Source organism: Rhodnius prolixus, unplaced genomic scaffold (genome assembly GCF_049639745.1).
Source record: "Rhodnius prolixus isolate KJV_2025 unplaced genomic scaffold, Rpr scaffold_7, whole genome shotgun sequence".
NCBI lineage: Eukaryota > Metazoa > Arthropoda > Insecta > Hemiptera > Reduviidae > Rhodnius > Rhodnius prolixus.
This window is the reverse complement of record NW_027411582.1, coordinates 36262851-36271628: the sequence shown is the minus strand read 5'-3', so window position 1 is coordinate 36271628 and position 8778 is coordinate 36262851. Positions and strand designations below refer to the sequence as shown.

The window sequence follows — 8778 nt, the reverse complement described above, 5'->3', positions numbered from 1 at the left end:
TACATACTTTTTTTTTTTTTTAATACACAACGAACTTGGTGAGTCTGCATGAGCAGCTGGTTTAACTACTCCAAGAAGCGTTGAAATATATTTCTCAGTTCGTCCCTCCCAAAAACATCCATGTATTTTTGGCCTTAGAATAGTAATATTATGAGCTCAAGTCTATTCTGGCTGGCTGTTTGTTAATCAAGATCAAGAATCACCTTTGCTGTGGTTTATTATGTGACGTGGATTATCAGACAAGAGGAACAATAGACTCCTCGGTAAGTTGCAGGATATTTACTTTTTTAGCAGTTTGTAGAACTAAGAAGTCCACGCCTACATATGTTAGCTGTGGAGGAGCTGTTCAACTTGGCTCTGTTAGTATAGTAATTGCTTATTTTTACAGGCGGGCATTACGCGGAACTACCAACCAAATAGGTGTCGTAGACGAGGGCGACTAGCAAACATACTTTGCCGTAAATTTCTTTTATTAACCTTTAAATAAAATCAAGGCCTAACACCGGGAATCGAACCTAGTACATATTAACTTTGCAGGTCTTGTCTCTCTGAAAAAAATGTTTTGTTTACAAAAAAAAAGCCATAGAATAACAATCAATGACTGTTAGCTTGTTTTATTAATGGTATGTATTCATCCATAAGAGCATAAGAGTTGTTTTATTTTGCTCATTATTATAAAAACGAAAATATATTATTAAATAGTTTAGTTTTAATTTACAATACTGGAGTACTACCTGCCAACAAGTTCTACTATGAATTAGTGATTTTTTAAGTTTATAAATAAGATAAGACTGTATTATGCATTTTTATTTTATATATTATAAGAATTTTTACTCAGAAGTTGTAAGTTTAAATATAATTAGTAGGTGAATAAAAACAAATAACTCAATAAACGTCTATATATTTCCTGTTTTCAATTACAGTTGGTAATTTTATATTTGTAAACAAAAAATAAAATTCAAAAAAGTACCTTATATGTAATCTAAAACTCAGAAGTTCAACACTTGCAGAGGAAGGGAAGAAAGTAATTATAATAAAATTAAATTAACAAAAAAAAAGTACGTAAAAAACGTTAAAAGTAGAAAAATAATCAAATTGTTTAAAAAAAAAACAACGAAAATGGCTAAAAACAAAAAAATATTTCTAAAAAAGCCGTCAGAAAGCAATAAAAAATAGAAAAATTAGTTTCAAAAATGGTCACAAGGTAGCAGCACTTACTAAACCTGTCAATTATATAAACACATTTTAGTTTACATATTTGCCACCAGGTAGCACTAAAACAATATACAGCTGTCAAGATTTCTCTTCAGTACGACATGAGTGTTGAAGTGGAGAAGGACGCTCTGTCGCTCGTCACGCTCAAACATATCTACTCTAGTCACACATCATCAATAATGAAAAAGGTATGTTGACATTTTATGTCTGTCTAGTCTAAAATAAGAATAATAATAAAAAATATTCCAAAAAAAAAAATACACAAATAAAAGATGAAAAAGGTAAGATGACATGTGTCTTAGTGATGGGCAGAACGAGTCCGTCTTTGGACTCGTTGGATTTGAATCAGTTCCAGGGTTGGAATCGATTCCAACAACTCGTTCACCGATTCCGGTCTCTGTACTTACCCTGTGCATTAGTAAAAATGTCACGCAATTTATTAAAAAATATCATTAAATGTTAGCTTTCCCAGTTAATAACAAAACTATATTTCTTTAACACACATTGAGTACTATCCCTAATTTCCAATTGCACTGATAAATATAAAATTAACAACGTAACACAAAAATTAACATAAAAATAGACTAGTCAATTATAAAAATTAAAGCAATGCTGTTTAGTCATTATCTAGCTTGACCACTGGAAGACTGGAGTTAACGTGCTTCAAGAGGATCCAAGGTAGAGAAACGGAAATGGGTAGGAAATTATTCCCATAAAAAAAATTCTAACCCTTCAAGCAAAATGATAATTACTCATAAATAAAGAAATATTTATTTACTAGGACTTGTATATCAAGCTTTAAAAATATTATCTTATTATCTTACGAAAAGAAAAAGCTGTGTGCTTAATCTTTAACATAGCGCTGGACACTCTTATTCTTATCTTCATTGGGTAAGTTTAACCGTGTACATGACCGTGAGACAGTCAAAGTAACACTGAGCCAAAATTTAGTATTACCTAATTGGTTTACTTACTGCAGTATCCCTCCCACTCTATCACCAATTTCACAAACATTCATCGATTGGAAATAATTTTTAGTTAAATATTCGTTTTATTTGAATACAAAAAACATTATAACGCTTTCTTAAGATGATTTTAATTTTTAAAATTTGTTTTTGTCCATTACTCTTATATAATACGAAGAATTTCAAATAAAATATAATATACAAACACAATGATCTAGTATGCAGGTGGAGTCAGTCCTCGTTACCATAGCAATGGAACCGTTAAACAACTCCGGTTCCAGCTCCAGCAATTTCTATTGGCTAGATTCAGTGAACGAAAAAATGGAACGAGTCCGGTTTCAAAAGGATTTAAATCACTCCGGATTCGACTCCACCAACTCCAGTGGATTTAACCAATGAAAATGCTAGAGCTGGGCCGGAGTCGTTTAACGGTTCCGTTGTCATGGTAACTACGACTGACTCCACCTGCACACTAGATCATTCTGTGTTTGTATATTATATTTTATTTGAAATTCTTCGTATTTTATAAGAGTAATGGACAAAAACAAATTTTAAAAATTCAAATCATCTTAAGAAAGCGTTATAATGTTTTTTGTATTCCAATGAAACGAATATTTAACTAAAAAATATTTTCAATCGATGAATGTTTGTGAAATAGGTGATAGAGTGGGAGGGATACTACACTAAGTAAACCAGTTAGGTAATACTAAATTTTGGCCCAGTTTTACTTTGACCGTCTAGCTGACATGTACACGTTCAAGCTTACGCCAATGAAGATGAGAGTAAGAGTGTCCAGCGCTAAGTTTAAGATTAAGCACACAGCTTTTTCTTTTTGTAAAACAATAAGATAATATTTTAAAAGCTTGATATTCAATTCTTAGTTAATAAATATTATGAGTAATTATAATTTTGAAGGGTTAGAATTTTTATGGAATAATTTCCTACCCATTTCCGTTTCTCTACCTTGAATACTCTTGAAGTAAGTTAACTCCAGTCTTCTAGTGGTCAAGCTAGATAATGACAAAACTGCATTGCTTTAATTTATATTTGACTAGCCTATTTTTGTGTTAATATTTGTATTACGTTGTTAATTTTATATTTATCAGAGCAATTGGAAATTAGGGATAGTACTCAATGTGTGTTAAAGAAATATAGTTTTGTTATTAACTGGGAAAGCTAACATTTAATGATATAATAATATAATAAATTGCGTGACATTTGTTCTTATGTTTAATCGTTCCAAACCTTCTGCTGCCTCATTTTCATTTTTATTTGCCTAAATTTTTTGGGGCGGGGCGGAATCACTTTTTTTAAAAATAGGGATTTGAATCAACTCGTTCCACCATCGGACTCGTTCCAATGGAACGAGTCCGCTCAAATAGCCCATCACTAATGTGTCTATCTAGTTTAAAAATCACTGTCATAAACACACATGAAAGTTCTTCCATAATAATTATAAAAAAAAATATTGGAATTCATCAAATGTGAAGTATCATGACGTATGTCTGTCTAGTCAAAAATAAGAATTATTCTAAAATATAAACATGACATTTACACAAAAAAGTAGTCATATAATTGCCCCACCCTCCCGCACCTGCAAAATCACCTACCTATATACTCTGGCAGTACTATTGCACACTCGACAAGCAAGATTCATTTACGCATTTTTTCCAGCGTAAAACAATTTATTTTATCTTACTTCTGGTATCATTAATTAAAACATACCTAATGCCATCTAACTGTAATGTTACCTAATTAAAAAAAAGCTCGAGCTACATAATAATAAGAACAATGGAGTTAATAACAAATGAACTGTAGTTCGTACTGTCACTCCTAGCTGGCAGAAAAATCACTATTTTGACGATAGATTTCTCTTTCTAGAATTTGAAGGCCTTTTTTAACTAATTTTTTTTATGTTTTCCTTTTTTATTTTTTTGTATTTAGTTCATATTTTAAATTACTTCTTATTATTTAAGAGAGTAAAAAGAAAAATAAATACAATATTAATTAACTAGTTTTTTATTATTTAAAAATAATTTATAAATTTTTTTACAATAAGTTTAGTAAAATCTTTACAGAGTTTGGGAAAACTTCAATCGGCTGGTGACTCACGAGACCTATGTACTAGGACCTCCCTTCACTCACATTTAACCATGTTAGTAACTCTCAAGACTTAAATAGGGCCTTCCATCCAATCTGGGCCAGTTGTATGTCCTATAATGCATTGATTATTTAAATGTAGACTCGTTCATTCTCAATTAATTCAATTATATACTCTATGAACCAATTTCATAAAGTTTCTGTTTTATAAAAACTGAAGTTTTTCTGCTACGGATAGAATTGTAAGTATTAGAAATATGTAAACAGAAAGCCATTCGCAAAGCTTGAATACACCAGCATATTACACGTTCTACGCTGATTAAAAGTTTTCCTTTAAAGATTTTACTAATTTACGCATTTTTTAAATGATTAAAATCGCATATTCATTCATATTTTACTTCACAATAATTACAGAGAAAATGCACCAATGTCCAGTTTTAAACTTAAATTCTCGCGCCTCCCTCCTATAAAATACATTTCCAACTTTTAAGTTCTAAAATATTACTCAACAAAACAAAACATTTCCTTTTAACATGTACTAGATTTCAATTATTTTAATTCATAATTTTTACATTGTTTGACAATTCGTTAATATTTTGGATAACACCACGTAACCTCCCTTACTTAGTTAGCTCAGTTAGTAAGAGTAGAGCGGTCGGGGGAGAGCAGTGTAGCCGAAATCCTTACCTAATCTGGTTATTCTACCACTGAGATAGTTGAAAGACCGAAACCGATAAGGGGTATAATAAAAATACGTCCTACTACTGGCAAAATTACAAATATTACCGCACTGCGGACATAACCTCATTTTCATAAGACTAATAAATTCTTATGCTTTTACGAAGACCCACAAAAAGTAAGGTTCGAGAAATGTTAGTTCAATATCTAAGTGAAGTGACGAAAACCACAAGTTAAGATTCTAAGTCGAGGAAGATGAGTACGATAAGCTTAATTCACTAGTAGAAAGAGTTAGACCTGTGCATGAAATGGACTACTTAAATTACATTAACAGTTAAACTGAGGAGTCATTATGTCAACAGATATAGATTTAGTAAAAAGGAACCTTATGATATTAAGTAACCTAAGTAGGTAATGATTTTTGATTATTTCGTAACAAGAGTAAAGAGGTAGTAGTGCCTACAAGCAGGACTAGAATGAGAAGTACTTTGCTGGAGCAAGTGTTGTATGAACAAGACCTTTCCTTTTGTATCGGCTTCATAAGGTATTTTGCTTATTTATGTCACTTGGCCCTTTAATTTTTCAGTTTTACTTTAATATCCCCCAAGCACTCGTTACCATTCAATTACTTTTTCTTGCCTATAATAATTACGATCAAGTAGAATGTTACTCTGTTCTCAACGGATATATTTGTTTTCGATAAATGTTTTTACGAATCGTCAAGTTTCGTGTTTGATGAAAATCAATAATGGAAACTTCAAACTTTGATATTTAGTTTAATGGCTCCTTTTGGCGAAACCCGTCAATCTTACTACAAATTTACTGAATCTGATTTTTCGTATTTCCTCTGGAACAGCATTTACGATTTCCTGTAAACAACATACTTTCATTGTTATTATGATCTAGATCTAGAGCATGTATTGAAATATTTCCAATCGTCATTGAATCCAGTCTCCTAATCAAATATCTTTAGGATAATAGTAAATGCTCTTCGGTTCACATTGATCTTACCATTCATAATGACCACAAAATCTTTTATCCTTTTTTCCCGAATTTAGTTTATTGTTTTGAGGAAGCACTTACACTTCTCTTAAAATACTTATAATACTTAACATGTATAATATTGAAAAATTACTTCATTATTATGTTTAAGGAAGAGTTTTGTGTTTAAAGAAAATTTTAATACGTGTGTTGTGACGAGAATTCGTGAATGCTCTCAAGTTTTTAGATTGTGAAGGCTTTTAATCGATCTTCTAGGTTACACCGAGTAAATTCTTTTTAGTTTTATTTCCACTTAAAGTTCATTAAACATTTTTTACATACATATGTGAGATACTTTAGTTAATGGGGCAACTTATTCGATGTAGCGTACCCTTAGTGTCAAATTTCTACCTATCTTCACCGCTTTATTTCTCCCTATCTGTTTTCAGACAGCAATGTTTTTTAATATTTTAAGCTGTTATTTGCAAATTTTATTTCTATAATAAGAAAATTGTCAGTATTGTAGTCAAGTTTAGAGTTTGGTAAAACGTAATCACGATTCACGACTAAATTAGTGACAAACAGATAAAAGATTTAGGTTTTTATTTGAAAAAAACAATTCTTTAGATTAATCATAGTGTTTATTTAATTTTTATAATATACATAAATTCTTATAGATGTTTTCCATGGGCTTCTTAATACTAGATAAAACTCAGTACACATTTAAATTATTTGAATTACAATATAAATTTCGTATTCAAATTCGTATTACTCCTTTTTATGTTTAATGTATAATTTTTTCAGTTCATGCAGTGCTAACATCAATGGGCTTGTTGTAATTGCAGCACCGTTAAGCTCAGCTCTTACCTGAGATGAATTTTTAAGGGTCCTTCAGTACTTCCAGCAGCACGACCATTATTAATATGAAGTTATTCGCATCCAGATAAGTCTTATCTTATTATTTATTACGTTCAGGGTGATACAAGAACTAAAACTTTTTTTCATACAAATTATTCTTCTCTTTTTGTATCAGAAAGAAGTTTTATTTTTTGTTGATTGTAGGTAGCAGTAATTTAATTGAAAAATTTAACATCAAACATGCATGTGAATTCTGCATAATTTTTCAATCACATAGAACTATTTTTAGTCAAGCTTATAATTTTTTAATTAATTTTCAAAAAAAAAAAATCATAATAATAATGCTAGTAGATTGTGTTATTCTATTTTTTCAATCTTCCCGAGGAATGTGAGTTTTTTTAGAAGTATATTTCATTAACATTGAATGAAAGATTTAGGTTTAAAAAAATAAATAAATTCTTTAGTTTAATTACATTTGTCTTTATTTAATCTTTTTTTTATGCATAAATTGTTACAGATGTGTTTCTATAGCTTCTTATGCTAGGTGAAATTCATTACATTTTAATTACAATAATGTTAATTTTCAGGATTAAATACTGGGGATTCCAGAGTACTGCCTGCAAAACTGTTCATCAATGGAAGCCCAAGCGAAAAAGACGTAAAACATCAATCCAGCGTGAATATTCCCACTAATTTGGTTAGGAATCTATAAAAAATGATATGAACCGTCGAAGCGACAACATCTCCTTCACTCATGATTCTTTGGGAGAGAGGTGATGAATGTTAGACTAGACTAGATAACATATGTTTGGAGAGACAGAGCGACCTACATACCTCCTTACATTACTCAAGTCGTACTGACGAGAATTTGTGCTGTTGCCGTATATATAGAGGAAAGTTACAGCACTGCTACCTGGTGGCAAATTCTGACTAACTAAACTTATATAGAACAATTTACACTTACATTTAACCATGTTGACGACTCACTAGGCTTATATTGAACAATTTTACATTCATATTTAACCAAGTTGACGGCTCACTAGGCTTATATAGAACAATTTACACTTACATTTAACCATGTTGACGACTCACTAGGCTTATATAGAACAATTTACACTTACATTTAACCATGTTGACGACTCACTAGGCTTATATAGAACAATTTACACTTACATTTAACTATATTGACGACTCACTAGGCCTATATAGAACAATTTTACATTCATATTTAACCAAGTTGACGACTCACTAGGCTTATATAGAACAAGTTACACTTACATTTAAGAATGTTGACGACTGACTAAACATATATAGATTTATCTTACATTCACATTTAACCACGTTAGAAACTCACTAGACTTATGTAGGTTCAACTTACACTCATATTTAACCCTGTTTGCGTCTTTCTAGACTTATACAGGACTATCTTACACTTAGCTTATTTTTTTACCGCTTCACATGTAACCTATTTATTAATTTGTTTACTTTTGTCAATCTATATATACAAAAAAAAAAAAAACGAAAAGTGAAACCTTTGCTAAGTTAACATATTTATTTTTCGAGGTTTTCGCTTTGAATGATTTAATATTTCTAATTTTTTAAAATATATATTGACAAAATTAACAAATAGGATACAAGTTACATGGTAAAAAATAAGATAAATATGATTGTAATGTGGTCCTCTATAAGTCTTGTTAGTCACCAACTTGGTTAAAAGTGGGTGTAAAGTGGTCCTATATAAGTTTGTGAGTAACCAACTTGATTAGAAGTGTGTTTAAGGAAGTTCTTTGTAAGTCTTGTGAGTCACCTACATGGTTAAATGTGAGTGAAAGGAGGTCCTGTATAAGTCTTGAGAGTCACAAACATGGTTAAATGTTTGTGTAAGATAGCCCTGTATAAGTCTTGTGAGTCACCAACATGGTTAAACGTGAGTTTAAGGAGGTCCAGTATAAGTCTTAAGAGTCATCAACATGGTTAAATG

At 30.7% G+C, this 8778-nt stretch overlaps 1 long non-coding RNA gene across 1 annotated transcript; it reads left to right on the top strand.

Moving 5' to 3' along the window:
* The first annotated feature begins 4239 nt into the window (after nucleotides 1-4239).
* Nucleotides 4240-8778, top strand: LOC141447564 (uncharacterized). Its single transcript, XR_012454449.1, has 2 exons — nucleotides 4240-5502; nucleotides 6744-8778. It is a non-coding gene; the product is annotated as an uncharacterized lncRNA (long non-coding RNA).